At 43.7% G+C, this 22,762-nt stretch overlaps 1 protein-coding gene across 6 annotated transcripts in view; it reads left to right on the forward strand.

The window, feature by feature from the left end:
• SMPX (small muscle protein X-linked) overlaps window positions 1–22,762 on the forward strand; it is a 44,584-nt gene that overhangs the window by 18,324 nt on the left and 3,498 nt on the right. For 2 of the 6 annotated variants that reach the window (XR_012996863.1, XM_076356387.1), the window contains one exon: window positions 4,696–4,780. The exons of 1 other annotated variant lie outside the window; for it this stretch is intronic. The gene's annotated coding sequence lies outside the window, so the exon portion shown is untranslated. Of the gene's footprint in view, window positions 1–968; window positions 2,012–4,695; window positions 4,781–9,135; window positions 9,363–22,762 lie in introns of those variants that run through there. 3 more of the 6 variants (XR_012996860.1, XM_076356343.1, XM_076356397.1) reach the window with 2 other exon arrangements.

Below are 22,762 nucleotides of genomic sequence, written 5' to 3' on the forward strand. Positions count from 1 at the left end.
AAGAAAGAGAGAGAAAGGGGAAAAAAAAAAAGTCCCTTAGGGAATAGAGCTCTTGTATCCATACTTACAAGATGTTCCTTGGTGTTGCTATTAATTATTTACAAAAAATGTTAATTACCCTGGGCTAAAAATACACATTATAACTTTGTCCACTGAGTACTGTGGATTTTAATTACAGTTTCATGCTATATACTGCTCTTAAGCTGCATCTCACTAACAGTAGCCATCTACCACTCCCAGTGTCACTGCTCTGACACACTGTCAGAGATTGTGTCTTATGCCTGTGCTCACATGGACCAGAGGGATATGGTTAAACTGCTGTACAGTAACAAGCAAAGTTATTGCCATTTTGTCCAGCAAAAACATCCAGTGCCTTGCTAGTAGAGGAACACTGACATGCTGTGAGCTCTTGAAACAGCCCCACAGTTTTAAGGAAATGTGTTCATTTGATTAAGCCCAAGTAGCCAGCCCTTGTGTGAGAGAAGGGAATCCTGCATCCAGAGGATGCCAAGGTAGGTCAGGAGCTCAGATCTCCTCAGCTGAAGTGGGAACAACGGGGTAAAGAAGGAGGATGTGCTGCAAGAATTTCTGCAGGACCCTTCTGCCAAAGTCAGAGGAGGCTTGAGGGGGATCTCATCAACGTATATAAATACCTGAAGGGTGGGTGCAAAAAGGACAGAGCCAGGCTCTTTTCAGTGGTGCCCAGTGACGGGCCATCGCTGGACCCACTCACTGTTTGGCCTGTGTTAATTTCAAAGTAGTTCTTGTGTTTTTCTGTCCTTGGTTTCCTACCATCCTGCTGTCTTTGGTTCAGAGTTCCCAGATTAGTAGCACTTGGGGATTTCATGGCCAGCAATCAATTTTGCCAGGTCACTTCTGTTTGTAAAATTGTCCTAAGAAACTAGGTAGTTGAGGGTTTTTAGGATTTTTTAACGGCATGTTTAAGGTTCTTTTGGTTTGCCTTCCAGGTTTTTTGAGTCTACTTATGTCATGCTTTCAGACTTTAAAGCAGAAGAGCTAGAAATTTCTTTTCAAAGAGAAAACTGGAATCCCCAGGACATAATTTAATATCAGAGGAACCTTTGGAATCATGTTATCTCCTCGAGTGAAAAAAGTTATTCATGTTTTATTTCCCAGAGTTTCTGTGTTCAGAAGTAAAAATTGAGTTCATTGTCTCTAACATGGCCTGCAGCTGTCCATTGCGAACCCAGAGTCTCTTCTCTACCACCGACAAAATGCTGTGGTAAGCCCCCAGCATGTCATTCCTCAGGCCTTTGCAAGTCAAGGAGAGGTTTCCTTCTCATTCTCTTGTTGAATGGTGGAAGTGAGGAGGAAAGCGTACTGGTCAGACTCTGCTTGCTAGATGCCTAAGAAAGCTTGAAGGTATGCATTAGGAGGTCGATTTTACCGAGTAAAGAACAGGTCATGTTCTTATGAGCAACAAATGCTTCTACATAAACTAGTTCGGAAAAGATTGTGTTTTGTGGTTTTGAAAACTGACTAATAACTTCAAAACAAACACTGAAAAATCAGAAAACATTTTGCTCCAAAGCAAACTATGGGAATGGATACTTACATTTTTTCAGAACAGAAAATATGCAAACAAAAATCTTTTATTTCCAAACTGTGTCTTCAAGCAGAGCATTTTTATTACTGGAAGAGACAAGCACAAAGTAATAACTCAAAGAACTCTACTAATTTTTAGAATGTGAGCATGTTATTTACTCTTCTACCTTCACCATATTCAAGAGAGTTTACAGGCATGTAGAGATGAACAGGCCTCTACACACCAACAGAAGAAATTTCTTCATTGAACCTCTCACTTTAAAACGTTAATGCCCTTAAAGTAAAAAAATACTTCCCATTTTAGCAATGTGGTCCCACATATCTCTGCTCTGTTCTCGAGTGAGAAACATCAGTTTCTGGGAGAAAGTTCCAAGTATTTTGTTTGAAAGCTGAAAATTCTCCTTTAAAAAAAAAATTAAAATTAAATCACTGCTATTTAATAACTGCTTTCCTGTGATCACTCTGTTGATTACTTGGTCCTGAACTTTTATTGTCAGACTCTTTTATATAGAAACCCCTATGTTCTCATCAGTGCTGTTCATGACGGATTTTTGTAAAAACTAAACTTCTTATCAATTCCCTGAGTTGGATGCAATTTCTGGGGTGACTTCCCTCAAATGAAGCTCAGAAAGGCAGGAGGCCTCCTGAAGATATCAGGTGCGGAGGGATTGGTGAAGTGTGAAGATGGGATACAGTCAGCAGGCTTTTTCTTGCTTACCTCTGCTGTATGTATTAAGAGGTAGTATGAACGAACTGCAGCATTAAACAATAAGTGCCACTGGAATGTATTCCTCTTGGAAATCTCAGAACAGGATATCAGGAATCCCTAAAACATCAGCTATTTGCTGTGTGAACAGATCCTGGTATTTAGAGAAGGTGCTGTGACTTAAATGGCGCTTACCCCAAGGCACACGCATATAAACCATGCAGAACTAATTGTAACCAGGGAACCGTGGGCATTAGAAACTGTTTGGAGAGCGGGAAAGAGATAGTACTGACCACTATTAGAGAGTCATGAGTGAGATGAGAGCAATGCTGTTTCTTTGTACCTGGGAACTGTCCCGCCAGCGCTAGGTATGGAGCACTCAGACACTAATGACAGGCGTCATCAGGAACCTAAAATAATAAGTAATACCAGTCTCTCTAACCTTACATAGTTGAAAACATGTTCAGCACAAAGGTTTTCAAGTGCCTACATCAGAGTAAAAAGCTAACTGCTTTTGAATACATGAAGTGCAACTTCCTACGTTATTAACAGCTCAAATAGTTTTATCAAATCTACATAAATTGTAGCCAATTAAGCTGACAGTATGATCTGAAATATCATGGCTCTGATGCGATAATCAAATGAATTTTCTTCTAAATTTAGTGCCTCATCATTTTGGTTTATAGTTTTTATTCGTTTCATTTGATAAAAGACTACCTAATTATGTTTTCACAGCCTTGTGCTCAAGAACCACATAAATTACTGCATCACTGTACTTTGTCATCTCTTGCAGAGATGGCTTGATATTGCATGAGCCTTGTGATCCCTGTCTGGGAGCAGGCTATCTACAAGTGTCATGAGCCCTACTCTGTACTTAGGACTAGGTCTGCTTCAGCCACTGAATTGCTCCTTGTGTGCCTTGTTTTGAAAAGTGTAGCTCTTTTTAGTGCCAAGGCTACCTCTATTCCACACTTGGTTGCAAATTCCTTCTGAGAAAAAATAACATTGTATAATGGTAGAGCTCATCGTATATAGGTAGAACATCGTATATAGGTAGAGCTCACCATTACAGCGGTCCCAACACTACTGAGGAAATATTATGCTGCAGATATTATTGGTTTTTGCTGTCCCTATCTGCTGCCATTTTAACCTCCTAATTCTCCTTTGACTTGCAGCAAGAGTCTCAAATATACTATTTCCAAGCACTAAGAGACCAAAGTAAACAGCATAAATAAGCATTCCCTACTGAGATATGTATTGGTTTTACTCTCAGTGTTGGTCATACTTTATTTTTCACATTTGATTTGCTGCAGGTTGTAGCTAATTGAAAGCAAACTCAGCTGAACTAACCTTTACTTGAACTTGGGAACAAGTATAAAGTCCGGTTTTCTCTCCCTCCATTTAGTGGTTGTATTAGTATGGCTGTATTTGTTTCTGACCGCAAATGGCTGAGCTCCATGTGCAGACATAGATTCAATAAAAGCTGAATAAAACCCTCAGACTTGGTGCTCAGAACTTACTCCCCCACGTCGGTAAAGTTGCAGTAATATTGCTTTTAATTTAATAATTCAGTTATTCAACTGATAAAAAAATAAATCACGTCCTTCAGCTTTTAGCTCTCCTAGGTCTTTGTTCCTGTTTGTTGCCTTGGAGCAAACCCCCTCTTAAAATTGCTGTTACTTCTGCACAGCCTTACAGAGCCTTTCACGGTACAGAAATGTAATCTTGGAGCACAAAATAGCTGTGGCCGTGAATGCACTTAGGGAAGAAGTGGGCGATGGCTGTACTTGCCCTGCTTCCTAGCAAATGAACCATGGGAGAAGCAGGCTAACCGGCCCATGGCCGCTGCCGTGTTAGTGCATTTTAACAGCGGTGGTAGCAGCAATACTGGCGCGCACAAGGAGAGAGCAGGACTGGCAAAATTACTTCTACTGAGGAAACATCAAAGGACAAAAAACTTCCCCCAAAGCCAAACTGCTGCTGTTCTGAGGGAAGGACATGATGACAATAACTAGATGGTGTTATCTGAAGGCTTTGAAAGGTTCAGCCTTTATGTATAAGATGAAACCAACACAAAGTGTGTACTGAAATGGAAGAAAATACAAATCCAAAGACTTGAAACCAGATATTTGAGCTGAAATAGGCAGAATACAAGGAACAGCAAACCTCCAATTGTTTCTGTGTTTGCAAATCATGCTGTTCTTGAGTGCAGGGTCCTTCCCAAAGATTGTCGAAAACCAGGACAGAGTATGTCCTCTGCTGTACACAGCATTTAATTAAGGATCTCAGATCTTTTACTTTTGAATTTCTCAATTTCCTTGGCTTTATGGTTTTGTATGAAAATAGTTGAATTGTTCTGTCTCTTCAGGGTCTGAATGGAAGCTTTTATTTTGGAAAAAAAGTGTAATCTTTCTCCCTTTTAGTTCTCAAGACAAGAAGAGCTCTCTCTGTGAAGACAAGAGGCATAGTTCACACATTTTGCTGAAAGTAAAGTGAATTCAGACGGGCGTATCTCACATGTACCCTTTTTTTTTTAGTTTAAGCCCTTCATTCAAAAAGTACCAAATTAGGCAGTGATGTAGTATTGCAGTCCTTTCCACTCTTTATATGCTTTTCTTATTTTTATTCTTAAGTTTGGCACATCTTGGAATAGATTTGCTATTAGATGTTTGAACAATTACTTCTGGGGCAAATCAGTTCCGCTTTTTTAAGGAGGGGCTAAGTGTTGTCTGTCAAGTTACTGTGGTTTAACACATTAGTAGCCAACACCTGAGTCACTGCTGAGCATGTGCATGCTTCAAAGTCTTTGACAAACCAGTAGAAACCTCGTGAAGATGTTCATGTTCTGCTTCACATGTGTAGAGAATAAGAGGTTGAACCTGGCCAAACACCACAACTCAGCTGACAAGCAGTAGCTTGCTGGGTCACAGGGCAACTTGGTCAGATGTCCAAATGTGAAGTTATTTGCAGTTTGGTTAAAATTAAAGAAATCTGTTTCCCTAAGGCAGGATAAGAAGTAGAGCAATTAGCTCAAACTCCTTCAATGCCTTACTTTAACAGACACCATGGAAATGACTGGAGACTGGCTCCCAGCGAAGCTTGTGCTGACCTGAGGCTAAAGGCCTCATTTTTGAGCTGAAGACTGACCATCCTTTAGCAAAGGAAAGTCCTCGGGATCTGACCTGCAGCGAGAGTTTTGGCATCTAACCATTTCCATCAAGGCAAGCCTCTGGCATGGAAATCATGTGCAATGGCATTAGAGTGCCTTGAGCCAATGGAGCGTTCCTTCATGTCCCTCACCAGTGGCTGGGATTTTATTGACAGCGCAGGGATCAGATACATTTGGGGCAGAACAACGCAGGCAGCTGTTTCTGGTAGCCGTGGAGGATGGCAGAATAATGCATTGCACTGCTGTGTACTCGTTTGCCTCAGAGAGGCACTACAAGCTCTGTGCCTCCCAAAGGCTCTCTTTACCATGGAGGTGATCCTCTTGCATGATCTACCAGTGGATACAACTGCCTGGACTCTACCTTCTGTTAAACACCCACTGGCTAGCTGGCTTCACCGTTAAAGAGAGGAGCTGAAGTGCCCCAGACCCTGGGGGTAGGCAGACAGGAGTGGAGAATAGATGGCCCAGAGCCTATGGCACCACCTCCTGCCTCGATTGCTGTTTCCCAAGGGCTGGATGAAGGCCAGCATTGTCTTCCCCTGCCAGGGTGCACTAGCATTGCTCAGGGACAAGTCCTGGTCCCTCCCAAGAGGAAATTGGCTGTAAGGAGACATACAAGGTTACAGAGAGAGAAGAAAGGGGGGTGGAGACCCCTGTCTCACCCATAGTACCCAGCGTCTCTGATCACACAGGTCCATTCAGAAACCTTCGGCCCTGCAGAAACCTTCTGCCCTGCAGAAACCTGCTCTTCTGCCATCTCAAGAAGATGGCGCTGCATACGCTGTTAAGAAACCTGGAGCCACTGCTGCAAGCAGCATCATGAAACTTGTGTGGAGCGCTGTTTAGATACAGCTAATAGAAAAAAAAAAAACCAGATTGTCTTCTCTGGGGCTTCAGCAATGTCCTGAGTAGAGCCAGGAGCCATTTCCCCTCACACTGGATTTACAGTGTGAACTGTCTCCTCCAGATTCACACCTGAGTACCTTTTTTAAAAAACAAGAAGAACAATTTGAAAACATGCAAGAGAAGGGACGTCCTGGTGGCCCCTCCCTTCTGTGCCTTGGCTCAGCATTTATCACACATACCCAGCCAGGATGCATGAATAAAGCAGGTCGATTCCTTCTTGTCCTCAAAAGGATTAAACCCTACATTTCTTGCCTCCCTGGAGACTGCAGACTACCTTGGCAGGGGGACCCTTTCTAGACTTCGAGATAAAGCTAGGCTGCTGTGCAGAAATGAATTAAAATTAATCTGTAGACAAGTGAGCCTGACGGCAGCTTAGCAATGTGGAGCTCAGCTGGCAGTAGGGAAACCTGCTTCCATGTGCTTTAGCCTGTGGATTGCTGTGTACCTTGTCTAAAGGCTGATTCGTGTAGCTGTGCTTTAAAAGAAAGCAGGGTAGCTGCTGCTGTGGTTTTGTACAAAGCCTGATGCAATTAGGTAGGTGCTGAGGTGGAAGGTCTCTTGTGGAAACCCACCAAGCTTTTGGGTGCTGCTCAGGGTTACATGTCTCCCAGGTGCTCAGCTGAGCAGGTTTATCAAAACTCAGGTATTTGTAGATGGGCATGAGCACAGATTGAGGTTATGGTGTAGCTGGACCACGATTTTGAGTGTTGCAGTTTTGGAGTGAAGCACCTACGTCCCATTTGCACCTTAGGGATCTCAGTCGCTGGGACTCTGCCCCCCAGTACTAAGGAGCACGATCCCATTGCCACTCTGGGAACTATGCTCCTAAATCGCTTAAGTGCTTCTCTAATTCCCACTCCAAATTTGAATATGCAAATTGCATATTGTTCATTGTTAAGAGTGAATGGGCCTCTGCGTCCCCCTGCAGTTAGAGCCAGGACTCGTACTGATACAGCTGCGGGAGTGTTCCAACAGGAACTGCTACATGTAAATTCTGAGAAACACCTTTCTGCAGAGCTGAGCAAAAGAAATCTTTTTCACAGAAACTGTAGACCATGTTGGTGGAAATTCAAAACCAAAAAATAATTGGTCTTGGATGCATGTTTTTTAACAGCAGGTGATTCCTCTCACCTTTACCTTCTATTTCTCTGTGGAAAACATACTTCCCCCCCCCCCCGCCCCAAGTTTGTTTAGTCAAAAAACAATTTTGTGTTGTGAAACAGGGTGTCACGGGACAGTTTAGTTCTCCCATATATCTTCCACTCAATCCTAATACCTCATTTCTAAATGCTTGCCTGTCACAGATTGCAAAATCAAGTATTAACAGTACAGTCTTGTACAGACAACATGCTGTAACGCCTTCATTTATGTTTTGAAGAAATCTATTTACTCCAGGGGAAAAAAATGGGCTTACATTTGAAGCTCTAATAAATGACAAAACCCTATAAACACAACATGTATATATACTGGTTACTGATGTGAAAGAACTTCATGTGTACTGTAGCTGTATGTATAAAACACTAAACGACTCGACAATAAGCTTTCCAAAGAAGAGACAATTACCACGCTAACCTGCAGTAGCTTTGAAGAAGCAAGGTAATGCGAGGAATTAAGCATATCCTGCATGGACCAGATGTCAGAACACACGGTTTTCTAATACAGTCAGTTATATGTCAGGTTAAATTAGCAGCCTGACTGTGATGTCTTGCCTTCATGCTTACCCATGTCTGAAGAGATCCTGTGGGTTATGTACAAGATGGCTGTCAAGTTTCCCGAACTGATTAAGACCTCTTGCTTTTCTGCGGCAAGGAGGCCACAAAATCCAGGACAAGAGTGTTAAATATTCAGAAGAGGGTGCAGAGAATGTGGGTTAGGGAAGGAACTGCATGCTGGGTTTTGACAGTTAGCAATCACTTTCTTGCCACGCTTCCTTTTCCTCCTGTTTGCTATATTTTTTCAATGTATTTTGCTTCATATGAAGTGCTAAGCATTCAGGAAAAAGTATTTGCAAAGTGCACAGAGACCTCCCAGTCCCGATTTGAATATTTTGAAAATAATACCATAGCCAACTTCCACCTCTTCTGAAACTATATTTGCAGGGATGTGACCATTGTCTCAGGTCCTCTGGTTTTATTGCACACGCCAGAGTTATATTGAAAGGAGACAGGTGGATGAATAGTAGCACGATTAATCACGGTTCAGTCATGCTATGATAGTGTCTGTGGGCATATCAGATGTACACTATTTTTATATGGAAGGACACTCACTCAAACGTTATGAATACTGTTGAGAAGAAGCCATACGACCAGAAGAAAGTAGCATCTTTAGAAGCTGTAACTAGCGAAAGGAGTCAAACGTGGGCTATTTGCAGTACAGCCTGGGTAAGGTGGCACAAGAGGCAGAATTCGTGATGAATAAATTGGGTATCACTGCCCAGATAGAGACGGCTGAGATTTCTATTTTCTTGCTTGGAGAGGAGTCCCTTCTCAGCGTCTCCAAGATCACAGAGCTTGCTGCTAATGCATTTAAAGCAAAGAAATCAATCTGAGAGAGCTTAGTGATGGGTACTGCTTCAGGAGCGGCAGCACTTGGCCTGCCCCAACGCCATCACGCCCACGCTCCCCACCCTTGTTCCCACAATACAGCCATACTAAAGTGGCGAGCCACACGGCTCCACACCAGCCCTCCAGCTGAGGAGAAATAACCTCCCCTGCCTTTGCAACCTCAGCGGGGACCACTGACCATCACTTCAGCTGACTGGGATCTCTGGGCACATCTTCTCTTTTAGTTGAAGAGCGGCACGGAGCAGTGCCGTTCGCCTCGCAGAGTTTCAGACCGCCCGAGTGCCTGTGAAACCCCTGAAAAATCCTGAAAGAGCTGAAATCACGGCAGAGCTACATCCCTTTGCTGAGACTTTCAAGCAAGCCCGACACCCTGGCAACGCCCTCGCTAGGGTGCAGCTCTGGGCAGCTTCCGAGGCGAAGCGGGACGATTCTCTCCGCAACTTTCATTGCCGTTTTCGTTTTGAAACGGAGAGCGCAGCGGGGGGGGGCGGAGGGGCGTTTGCAGGACGGGCCCCCTGCCCCGGTTGCCGGGGCGGCGGGGGCGGCGGGGGCTCCGGCGGGCGGCGGGAGGAGGGAGAAGGCACCGCGCCGGGCAGGGGTTTCTTGGGTTTCAAGCGCCAAGGAGCCTTTTGTCTTTACCGGCAAAGGCATCGGGGCATCATCTCCCTCTGTACAAAAAGGGTTTGTGTAAGTTCAACCGCTGTATTTTCTCCCTGCCACTGTAATAGCAGGAGCAGGTAGTCCGTGCTGCCGCCCTTCCCCGGCTACCACTGAAATGTGCGTTTTCACTTCCCCCGCCCTTTTCTCGGTAGGAGCAGTGTAAAGGAACAGTGTGCCCTGCGGCTCCTTCAGCCAGGTGAAGTGCTCAGATGCAAAAAGGCTCTTTTCTGACAGCCATTGCTCTTCTTGTGCTCACCGGGCTTGTCATTAATAAAGGCTATTTTTTTTTCAGGTGGTTTTACCAACTCTACTTATATCATGATTCTGGTACAGAACACTGCCCAAAGGGTTAACGCTGAATCTAGTTTCTTTACATTGCGGGTCGTTGGTAAGGGCTTTGGGGGGGTTGGGGTTGGGGTGGTTTTTTTTTGGTGGAAGAGAAGGGGAAATAGTTGTCACAGCGAGCAGGAGCGCCGTGAGCCGGGCCGGGCGGGCGGCGGGGCGGGGCGGGGCGGGCAGGCAGGGCGCTGCGGCTCTGCCGGCTCCGTCAGGAAGCGGCGGTCTCCAGCCGGCCGAAGGCCGCGTCCTCCCTAAGCTCTGCACCCACCACGACCGGCGCAGCTTCCCGGGCAGAGCTGCGGCGGGAACGCCCTGCCAGCCAGGTGCCGGGCCGCAGGCTGCGCCCCGGCTCTCACGCCGGTGTCGGGCGGCAGCAGCGAGCACAGCCGTGGGAGCTGGGCCCGGGTAGAGGAACTCCTCCGCCCGGTGACAGAGCTCCGGGAGGAGGGGAGTAGGTTGAGGGGTACCGGGGAGTCTGAGAAGGAGACGGACTACTGGAGCCGCTCCCTACCATCCCTGGGAGGGGCCTGCCAGGCAGGCAGGCTCATTGCAGGAGGGTTGGACTGGACGGCCTTTAAAGGTCCCTTCCGAGCCAAATTATTCTATGCTTCTAGAAATCACAGTCAAAACATGTATGTAAATACTGCATCGTGACAGTAACTCTTAAGGGAAACTAGAGGGCAGCATTCTAAAATACTTCAAGCTCTAAAGATGCAGCTAGGTACGTCCTCGGCTTCCCCAAAAAACGTTAAGTGCCTAACTCCTAGGGGTTTTGCATGTTTAACCAGCTAAATGCTTTCAAAATACTGTCCTGAGATGGCTCAGGAAGCTTATTGCATAGAAATAATAGTCATTGCTGTGTGTCTGCAGCCAAGCAGCTCCTAGTGTAAGTCTGCCAATTATTATACCCAATATAACCGAGTTGCCATTTCCTTATCCCTCCCTTTGTCTCAGAGTTGTTGTGTCATGAATTGTGTTTTATTGTGTACTAGAAATCACTTCGGACTGGACAAGGTTTTTTATTATTATTATTATTACATGTGTGAGTATTGCTTAGCATCTGCATGGGGCTTGGCTTCTGACCCGTTCATCGTGGGATGTTTGCAACGACCCTTGCAGTGGCAGAGAAAGATGGAGGGAAGTGAACCGTCATGGTCAAATTGCCAAGAAGGAAACAAAATTAATAAAAAATTTATTTGGATTTTTTTTTTTTTTAACTTCTCATGGTCCAGTCTTCGAGTCTGGGGGAGATTGGATGTATAGTATAATTTTTAGGACTTGGAGTTGTCAAAATGAACCTTGAAGGGCAGCATTAAAGTGTTTGGCATCACACACCTGAATGAAGGTGGAGATCAATGCAGCAGGAGACTGAGGAGAGGCGGAGGCTGTGGAACCAGTTTGGACACGCCAATTTTATGGTATACTGCAGAGCTGGGCCCTGCCCTCAGCTGGACCACAATGGTGCAGGAATAGCTGGGCCTAAACCATACTATTTAGAGTTTAAAAAACCAGAATATTTCTCCACTGATTTGAGAAACTAACCGCCTCCAGCAACTTCTGGACGTTAGGAGTGTTGAGCGGGAATTAGGGTTTCCAAGTCTGGCAGACCTGAAGTTGTCGGCCCTTGGAAGCCCCTGTCAAAGAGCTGCACCAGCCTCTTGGCAGGCTGCCGGGGAGCCAGCACGGGGCCTGATAAGAAACCACCCAGATCAGTCGTGCTCAATGTTCCATGTTGCATCAGGAGAATTGCTGAAAGCAAGATGTTTCCATAAAAAGTTACACTTTCAAAGCATAAACCTTTCCCAGCGGAGAAATGTTCCATCAGAAAATGTTGGACCAGTTTGACTCTTGGCATACTCTAAGGTACAAAAGCTCATTGCATTTTAAATAAACTTCAGCAGCCTCAGCCCATGCCAACTCTCAAACAACAAATCAAGCAAACTCGGCTTTTTCTCCCGTAATTATCCAACCTAATAATTCTCTTGTCATTTTCCCCTTTTGCTTCACTGAAGGAAGAAAGGTTGTGTTTGCAGTAGACCAAGATGCTGTTTGCTTCTAGTTTCATTGCCCTGGAATTTGAAATTCATAAACAGTCACGATATAAATATATATAGCTTTAATCCCAAGTTATGTATGTACAAGTGGCACCAAGATTCAGTTACCTTCAGGACACACATGGTCGGACTTTGTTTTATAAAACATTTTTTTGGTATAGTCCTTTCTAAAACCAGCATGAAATGCACATTTTCTTCAGGGACAAATGAAAGACAAAGTCTGCCTTGCCAAGGTTTGAACACATGGCTTTTGAAAGTCTAACCAGTTAACACCTAATGCTTAGATCTTTCCCCTCAAACATTAAAGTTGCATGAGGGATGGAGAGTATTTGCAAAGAAAAATGAATGGCAGAGCTAGCATCCTGGAGGATATGTGAATTCTGAAGAATAGTGAAATAAAAACGTTCAGACAATGTTAAAGTCTGGTAGGAACTGAAAAATCAGGCAGTATAGAAGCTGCGTGTTTATGTGTTTGTCGGTGCAGATGAATTAACATACTGTACAACCTGCCTTATATTGTGTTACCTGAAAACTACAATTTATAACAATTTTACCCTGACCATCTCATATCTGCAAAATTATGTGTGGTTACAAAACTAACACAGTAATGCCGATTCATCTTTTGTACATACCAGTACGTCTCTGAAGTAACCTACCTCACTTTAAGTATAGGGGAAAGAAGATTTGGTACCTGTATCTTAACTTTTGAATATGAATAACCATGACTAGGCTACGTGTTCAGTCTTAACTCATTAACTGATGCTAATGTGAGTTGTTTATCAACTTAATAGTTTTAATATGTGCTTTTTATCATTCAGTTCCTCAATTTTTTTGGAAAGGAAAAAGCCATCGACTCCATAGATGTCAGTAGGCAACAAAGACCAATGGCACTTTAGAAATCCCATTAGTGGGGGCACATATTGTGGACTACATAGGAATCAGCAGCGTGCCAGATATTGCACTTTCCGCAGCCTTTGCCCCTGCAACTCTACCATCTCCCGCAAAATAAAAATTCAGAATCTCTTGCTTCCAATTTTTTATTTAAAAAATGCAAATAATTTTTTTAACCCTTCTCAGTGTGTGAAAACCATGCAGACACCAAGCAGTGTTCCCTACCACTGGGCGTGCGTCTCTGGAGAAAATGCCAGCTTATTGGGAGTATTAAGTGGCAGCCAGCATGACAGTAACAAAAGGCACGAGCATTCAGGTGTGAAATCAGAGAACCTTTCCAGCAGCAGCATTTTGCTCTGTGTTATGCTGCATTCAGATTTGTGCGAAAGTTTTGTACATAGAGTAAAGCTTTAATATTTGATTGGAGAGCTAGCAACAAATGAAGTGCCAGCGTAAAAGAAGTCCGAGGCAAGTGCCTTCCTCCAGAATCTCTTTCGTGTAGCAAAACAACTTACTTGAAAATCATTGTTCATCCTTTAATTATGTAGCACAGTTGTGCATTTTAGAGTTCATATGGCATGAAACAGCATGATCTTGAGGGTGACAGCCCACTCCTACAAAGGCTTTTATTGCACTGTTTGAGGGACTACAGTAAGACTGCTGAAAGGATTCAACTGGAAGAGTCTTTACCCTACCATAAAAATGTCAGTAAAAATAAAGTCACCTTTTTCCAGATTTCAGCCTCCCAAAATCAATTATTTCTCTAGAAAAACAAAACTGGGTGGCCTGAATTTTCACAGGAAAGCACAGGACATCTGGGGATTTTCAATTTCCTGAGAAAGAATCAAAATTTTTAAACTAAATCAGGCACTTTTTGCGAGAAGCTTTGTTCTGTTAGATTTCCAGCTTCCTGTCCACCCCAAATAACAAATAACATTTCTAAGTACTTCCAACACCTGTTGTTCAGCGGCTTCAAACCCTTGATGCTATGGGTCTGGTGCAGACACAGGCATTGTAACAGATTGTTACAAAATTTTATAGTCCAAGCTACTGACTGAGGATTTACAAGGCTGCAGGATGCCACACCGAATGTCCTCCTTCGCTGCTGGGCACCATGGGTGGTGGCTGGCCCATGCAGCTGTCTGTAGGTCGCTCTGAGCTGAGCGCCTGGCCAAGGCACGTGCGACGCTGGTGGGGTGAAGCTTCCACCAGAGTGAATGGGACTGCCACGAGAGCAGGCAGCAAGGTTTTGAGAAGTGCAAAATGCCTTTGGTCCCCCTCCTTGTGCTGCCCTACGTGGGACATGAGAGGGTTTGACTTTTCGGAGCTGTAGTGCTTGCGGTGGGTTAGCTCACGGTCCAACCCGAAGGCTGTGGCCCCCACAGTCATAAGTCACTTTTGAAACAATCCAGGAATTCTGTTTTTTTAACTTTATAATAATTTGACCGTGTTTAATCCAGGTTACACAGTGCAATACTAGTCATTGTGCTCTTGCCCCTTGTACTTTAGCTGCAGACACCTGCGAGGCGTTTCCCCCCCAGTTATCTCTCTGGTGGGCTGCCAAGCACTGACTGTAGGGAGTCTCTGCAGCAAGAACACTCACCACCATATACATTTTCTCCTAGCTCTAAACTTTGCTTTCAGAGACACATCCTGGTTGAGAAACCCCAGTCATGCAATTAACTCTCAGCAGGTGCATTTCATATTGCATCAGTGAGTGCCTCCTTACAGAGCCTTCATCACTCTCAGTACAACGAAGATGTCCCGTTGTTTTAAATGTCACAGCTTTTTTGGACTTTTAGTAGTTGATTTTTATTGCTGCTCTTTTCTGTACCGAATATTTTATCAATCATTTTATTTCTAATAGTGCTTAGCTTGGCCCCTTCTGTACATATCTTTGTCCTGTAGATATCAATTACCAGTCCATAAGGGGACCTAGCAACATCTTTTCATTTTCACGGTGCACCACCACCCAGGTGCATTTCTACTGGCTATTTTTTGCCCTGTGCCTGCAAGCTGCTAAGTGGTTTTGGTTATCACTGGAGAAATCAATAGGATTTGTAGCACCTTGAAGGAGGTAATAAGCACTTGCAGAATCAGCTCTTAGGCCTTGGCTTCCTTACTGATGAATTTGCCATGACAATAGTTCCTGAAGTTTCACCACCTCTGTTAGCCTTTGTCTTGAGAATCCGAGTTGCTATCATGGGGAATGAAAATGAAATGAAACTAAGCTGTCCCAGAAATCCCTTTCTAATCTCAGTGCCATAAATTTTTTACTACTTAAGCTCTTTAAGTCATGTGGCTTCATTAACAGACTGTTTGGGCATACTTGTTAATATGATCAGGATGATACCTTAAAAAGGGGATCAAGCCCTTGTGTGATGCCTACACTGGGAATCAAATGCTTTTTAAAGCAGGGGTGGTATGGGTAAATGAGAATAGCTTAACATAAACTCAGAGAACAATTTTTCTCCTAAATTGATTAATAATTACAAAGAATAATAATTATAAGCAGACACCTGCATGAACCTAGCAGGGCTTAGTAAAGTGCCACAGAGGAAAACCTTTTTTTTTTCTCTTCAGAAGGCAGTAATTTCAAAGTTAGTAAGTACCACAGCATAGTTCTTCTTAACAGAGGTAGAAAGTGCCACTGCAGCTCCTCTTCAACAATTCTAATCACAGCGTTTGGTATATACTGCTCGATCTTTGCTTCCCATTACAAATCACAAATGACCTCGTACACTCCCAAAGCAACTGAAGATGGGTCTGCAAAACCTTTTTATAGGCATGACACTTTAGGTTATGAGAAGTTGGAGGGAAAACATTGATGAAAAGCAGAAAATTGAAATGAAAACTTGAATTAAATGTGAGGTAAACGTATGTTACAGCCACTGTGCTTTAAAAAAAAACCTGTGGAGAGAAAACGTTAAGGGTAGCTCCAGAAAAAGCCACAGCAGCAGTAGCAATACCAATAACAGAAAGTATATCAGAGTTAGTATAGGGTTTTTTGTAATACCATTTTGAAGTATTATGCATAATCAGTCCTTTAAAATTCAGTCTCTTTATGAACGCTCAGGTATGATAAACTTCAAGATATGCTTTCCCAACTTTAAGAAACTGTTGATTCTTATCCCTATAAACAACATATTTATATCAGCATCTGTAGTGAATCCGTAAGCTAAAAAAATATGATTAAGGTTCTACTTCATCTAAATGATAACTAGCAGCCCATCACATATTGTTTTAGGCAGCTTTCTGATCTCAGCCAAGAGATGCTCAAACAAAAGAAAAAAAAAAAGACTGAGGAGAGAGAAAAGTTCAGAACACATTTCCATGCTCTAGAGAGTGTGATGTTTGTAACACGTTACAAATCCTAAGCCTTTTGAATTAGTACTAGTCAGGAAGTACAGACATTTGTTATGGGAAGAAGTTCTTTCTTTTTCACTGGAAATGCTGAAATCTCAGGGGTTTTTTTTCACTTTTGAAACTGCTACTAGTTGCAACATCTTGGACTATTAGGAACCGCATATGATAGCATTTGGGTCATCGACATCTGGGTTCCACTTACCAAGAAAAAAGGAAAGGCAGTATAACTCATGTCAAGTATCATGGTTTTATGGACATTAGGTCTTTTCAGAGAGCAAAAATTTAGAATTCATGTTCTTTAAGAAATTTTGGAAAAAGATTGGTTCTGATTCAGAGAGAATGAGAAAGAAAATGAGAGGTTTTGCTTCTCAAGAGAAAGAAATTCTAAGGAGAAATCATTTAGAAAAAATAGAAATATTTCAGTATGGATTTTCCCAAGTATTTTAGCAGCCTTTACTCTTGGGAGCTCTCCTGGGAGTGTCCTAGGAGGTGATGGCTAACTGGGGACTTGCCAGGTGTGTGGTGGCTGCCCTGAAGCTCCTCACTCTGGACATGGAGCCTGGGAGCTCTAAGGGCTCCAGCTCCACCTGAGGTCTGCAGGGCTGCCTGACCCCTTACTGCAAATCCACAGCTGGAAGCATGGAGATACCAGAACCCAGGGTCAGCCCAGAATTTCTAGGAGTTTCAAAGCCCCTCCTTAGAAGTCAGAGCCCTGAAGTCCCTAGACAGAAGTAGAACCCTCATAGGGTTCCCAAATGTAGGACCCTGCCCTGCAGAACATGGCTTGGGCCCTCTGAGAGCTGCCACCTCTGCTTGGCTCTCTGGTCCATAGTAGGGAAGGAGGTTTGAGGAAAGAAAAAAAATCTAACTTGAGAAAAACTTCAAGATGTTATACCCTGAGTGAGCCAGCTGCACTGTGTCTTCTCAAGATGAGAAGACGCCTGCAGCTGGATAAGTGAAGAGCAAGTCTCTTGCCTGAAAAAATTATAATGGAATTTTTCCTTTTGGATAACAATTGTCCTAGAGACCAGCTGAACCATCCAAATAATTGGATTTTACTGTTGTTACATGGTTAATCCAGCAAAAACTAATGGGAAATATTGGTCCTTCGGGGAACTGGTAGACTTCTGTGCTTACACAAAACTTAGTCATTTGCTTTAGAAAGTTAAAAAAATATCTGGCGTATAGAATGTAAAGAAGCCAAGCTGCTGCTTCAGCTGGCTTCAACCAGGAGTCCGTGCACAAACTTCACCATGAATAATATTCACATGTATGTTTTGTCGATGTGTTCTCTTGTTCATGCTTATTAACCCCCTGGGAACCACTTGCATAAATCAGCTGCTGTGCCCAAGTAGTTGCAATCTCCAAATAACTAAGGGAACAACCCAGCAACTGTGCACAGTTTAATACTACTGCACCGAGCCAAAAATCCTCCAAAGAGCTTCAGACACATACTGATATCTAATTTGTTTTTTTACCACTTAAACTGTTATGGCAGCCATTAGGTCAGTGCAACACCGTTCTTCTTAATTGTGTTATGTCAGCTAAGTACCCAATTTATACCTTTCAAAAATGCCACAGATTTGTTCCTTACTTGGCAGGAGATAAATCTGCTGCCATAACATATTGATCTGAAAGACCTCCATTTGATAGCTGTCACTTCAGAGCCACTAGGCTAAATTGTCTCTCTTTTGCAAGTTCCTTTGCTGACAAAGCTTTCTGTCCGTGTAGGTAACAAGAAACTTTGACAACAGTATAACACGAGGAATGTTTTCATTTGACTGGTTTTTTGTCTTAAATAAAAAGGTCTATTGCAGTTGAGTAGACATGCTATTGCACAGTACTTTATTGCAGCTCCCTTCTGCGTGCACTACCGAACCACAAACAGCGGAAAGGGTCAAAACTGTCCTTAGCTCCCTGTGTCATACTGTCTGAGGACAGATGTAAATTAATTTGAGGAACGACATATGTATGAAAAAGCGAGCACGTGGCTTTCAATAATTTCTTCATGGTGAAGATAAGCAAAGTTCATTATCAAAAAGATTATTTTTGTATTTCAGTGGAAAAGACCTCATTTTTGTCTAACATTCTTTGTCAGACAAATCTAAAGAATAAAAGTTCTGACCTTTTTTGTTTTGAATCTCTGTGTGTATGTGTATGCGTAACCTGAATCTCCATTTTTAGCTGCTTTCCCACATATTTCAATTGACTGTAGGTAAAGCGTAACAAAAAAAGGAGAAATTATTTAATCTTTCCAGTATTTCACAGAATCGCAGAATGGTTGAGGTTGGAAGGGACCGCTGGAGGTCATCTGGTCCAACCCCCCTGCTAAAGTGGAGCCACCTAGAGCAGGCTGCCCAGGACCATGCCCAAAAAACGTAAATGAGAGCAAATACATTTTAAAAGATATATGAGAGATGCTCAGATATACGAGAGTTGCTATTATTATCCTGGCAGAAACATAACAAATGTGTTGCAATAATTTGCAAAAAGCATGCAAGAAAGCATAGTTTAATTTAAAGTAGGCTTTTTTATTTAGTCAACCAGCTACCACTGGGAGGGAGTTGAAGGATGAACTCCCCTTTGCAACCTAAACCCTCTCTCTGATGTCCCATCACGGTATTAATATGTTAACCTGGAGCACATTTGACTTCCTACTGCTTCTTCTGCCATCTGTGTGGACAGTGATTCCAGACACGACATAAATGTTAAAGCAGTTGCACACGAGAAGATGATCTTAGCAAGTGATGCCCACCGAAGGGAAGTGAGGGTAGATGAATTAGAGCAGATCCCTTGGCACTTCAGGTTACTGTCTCTGGAAGGACAAGGCTTTTACCAGATGTGTAGGAGGATTAGGGAGTCAAAGGAGATAGTCCAGCTTTATTTCACAGTCCCAATTCACTAGAGCAATCAAAGTAGACATGTCCCTGGGTTTACCTTTTTCACAGGTTTTTCCTTCTGAAAATCAGTGTATTTGTAATTCTAGGCTAATTCTGCTCCAGACTAACAAAAGTTCATGAACTCTGTCCCCTTCTTACCTTACTGAAACTGATACCCTTTTCATTCCCAGGGTGCTATTTGCTAGGAATGCCCAGATGTCGTTTAAAAGTTGTGGGAACAAAACTCTTTCCTGGGTCTCCTAACTTCATAGGAAGTCATTACCTTCATTCCCCACTTGCACTTTTGAAGAGGCATTTTTTGATCTTTTTTATCAATTTTTTCCAGTCAGTGCAAAATTTTGTCCAAGCAGCCATACCTGTTGTCCATGTGCAATGCCCACGGTACGTGATGAGTGCTTTCAGTTGATTATAATCTTAGAGTCTGCATGATTTAAATCATGCTTCACAGCTTGGTTAAACAGTATTATAACAAAAAGACTCAGTTCTCCAACTGTAAACCCCCCCCCCCCCCGTCCGCTCCTAAATAGAGGACTTCTTGCTGCCTTTTCTTAAATGTTGCACGTATGACTGTGATAGTGGTGAGTAAGAGATCTATAAATGGGTTCTGGTGAGGAGTAAACATCATGTGGTCGTTCACTTTGGAAGCTTGTTGAGTGGGAGGCATTTACTGAACCTTGGTGCACTTGCTATAATCACTGATTTTCTATGAAGTGCTAATGGGATATGTCTGTTTTCTCCTTTGTAATGTTACTTCTTATAAAACAGCCTGCCTTAACGGAATCTTAGGGTTAAATATATAAGGCTGGAAACTGTTCAAATAGAGACAAATTTTATTTAGCCCTCAGGTGATTCATGCACGGTCCTTAATTATATAATATTAACACTGAATGTGATCATTTTATTGCATATATGGAGATACAGCCAAAATCTGGATTCATTTCATGTTTCATCTTCTTTCAGCTAACATGTTGTATAAGAACAGCAAATACTGGCAGTTGGAATTACTGGTGCTTTTTTTAGAGTAAATCTTTCACCTGCTTGCTGTTAACCAGTTTGGGCATATTTTCAGGGAATAAAAGGGAGATGCAACATTAAAAACTGTGATTTTGAAGGGAGAAAAAAGTGAGATTTTGCAATTCATTAATTTGTTTAGATTTATTTTTGAAGTTGCATCTATGTTGAATAGCACAAAAATTAAATTATTTTTAACATAAAAATAGTCATTGCTTTTTCCCGTGGTTAGAAAACTCGGGGACCCAGTCTTTTTTGTCCCAGAAGCTAACACTGGCATCTCATCAACTACAATCACAGCCCCGCAGATTCTCAGATACGGAATGAAGAAAGTCTTGAGGGCTGGAAAAAAACCTAATTCCATAATTCAGAGAAGCTCCTAAGCATGCGCTTATGTCCGTCCTTAATCAGGACAACATTTAAGCATTTGCTGTCAAGTGCATCCTTTCCTGTTTTCTTTAAAATGGCAGAGTGTTGTTCAGTAGAATAAGGTTGATTGATTGGAGTGGCAAAGGAGGCGCTGGTAGATAAGCTGCAGCAGCTGAAAGAATAACCAGGGTACATAACTGTGAGGATTATGAATGTACCATAAGCAACCTATTTTTGAGTTTACAGACTCCCATTGATCTCTGGAGGAGTTTGAGCTCTAAAAATAACGTGCCTTTGGGAGCTGTGAGAGAGAGAATTGGAGCTGGCCGGAGGGAGGTCTGAGTGGATTGAAGCATCACGGAGAGATAATAGAGGGTCCGCTGACTGCAAAGGGAGTTCAGGTAGCAATTATAAGCAACCAGAGAGCAGAGAGTACACCTGAGAGAAAGATAATATTATTAGCAGGTGTTAAAATAGCACTGCTTGCAAGCAGCGTGCTTTAGACAAAATTTGAGAACAGTGGGCTTGATTTTCCCCAGCACCTGAGCAGGAGGCTAGGCTCATCATCATGACAATTTGATTGCTCCTGCATTTGGATGGCAAGTGGCAGGGCTCGGGGGCCGTAGCATCTTTTTTGCTCCTACTGTTAATTAACTAGTCTTGCAGGTACATGGCCTCCTAGAAGAATGAGTTTCCTTTGACTAGAGTTGCTATGGCTCAGTTGTGACTGGCAGAACTGGAGACAGCAGACCTTTTGGTAGGTCCACTGTCTAGTGAGAGTCCTGTGCCGTGGGAGGGGGAAGAAGAGAGGTGCTTGCTCAGCTGGATGCGATATGATGCCAGCTGGGACCTTTCAGCCCTGAGGTCATAAAGGTATTAAGTGATATTAATATCGATTTCAGCGGGAGCTGGGTTTCAAAGGTCTGGGATCCATGAGGAAACTAAGGGAGGACAAAGGGGTATTTGAAGAAATGGAGCAGGTGGCTAAAACTAATCCCAGCAGTCAGATTACTTGGATTATTAGCAACACAGTAATACAGTATATAATACCTTGTTGTTTTAGTTTGTAAACTCACTGACAGTTCCACAGCAAAGCAGGGGCAAGCAGGGACCTTGCGCCTGGCCCACGAATCCACCCTGGCCCTCTTGAGTGCAGGACAGCTTCCCTTGAGACCAACAAAGGCTCTTCCCAGACTCACAGACTGGCTGAGGCTTGAGAGCACCTCTGGAGACCGTCCAGTCCAACCTCCTGCTCAGGACAGGGTCCCCCCGGGCTCAGTACTGGGGCCGGTCTTGTTTAATATCTTTATCGATGATCTGGACGAGGGGATCGAGTGCACCCTCAGTAAGTTTGCAGACGACACCAAGTTGGGCGGGAATGTTGATCTGCTCGAGGGTAGGAAGGCTCTGCAGAGGGACCTGGACAGGCTGGATCGATGGGCCCAGGCCAACTGTATGAGATTCAACAAGGCCAAGTGCCGGGTCCTGCACTTTGGCCACAACAACCCCATGCAGCGCTACAGGCTTGGGGAAGAGTGGCTGGAAAGCTGCCTGGCGGAAAAGGACCTGGGGGTGCTGGTCGACAGCCGGCTGAACATGAGCCGGCAGTGTGCCCAGGCGGCCAAGAAGGCCAAGGGCATCCTGGCCTGTATCAGAAATAGCGTGGCCAGCAGGAGTAGGGAAGTGATCGTGCCCCTGTACTCGGCACTGGTGAGGCCGCACCTCAAGTACTGTGTTCAGTTTTGGGCCCCTCACTGCAAGAAGGACGTTGAGGTGCTGGAGCGTGTCCAGAGAAGGGCAACGAGGCTGGTGAGGGGTCTGGAGAACAAGTCTTATGAGGAGCGGCTGAGGGAACTGGGACTGTTTAGCCTGGAGAAAAGGAGGCTGAGGGGAGACCTCATCGCTCTCTCCAACTACCTGCAAGGAGGTTGTAGCGAGGTGGGTGTCGGTCTCTTCTCCCAAGTAACTAGTGATAGGATGAGAGGAAATGGCCTCAAGTTGCGCCAGGGGAGGTTTAGATTGGACGTGAGGAAAAATTTCTTTACTGAAAGAGTGGTGAAACATTGGAAGAGGCTGCCCAGGGAAGTGGTTGAGTCCCCATCCCTGGAAGTATTTAAAAGACGAGTAGATGAGGTGCTTAGGGACATGGCTTAGTGGGCATGGTGGTGTTGGGTTGACGGTTGGACTCGATGATCTTAGAGGTCTTTTCCAACCTCAATGATTCGATGATTCTATGATTGCTCGGCCATGTCCAGTCAGGT

Source organism: Aptenodytes patagonicus, chromosome 1, assembly GCF_965638725.1.
Source record: "Aptenodytes patagonicus chromosome 1, bAptPat1.pri.cur, whole genome shotgun sequence".
Lineage (NCBI taxonomy): Eukaryota > Metazoa > Chordata > Aves > Sphenisciformes > Spheniscidae > Aptenodytes > Aptenodytes patagonicus.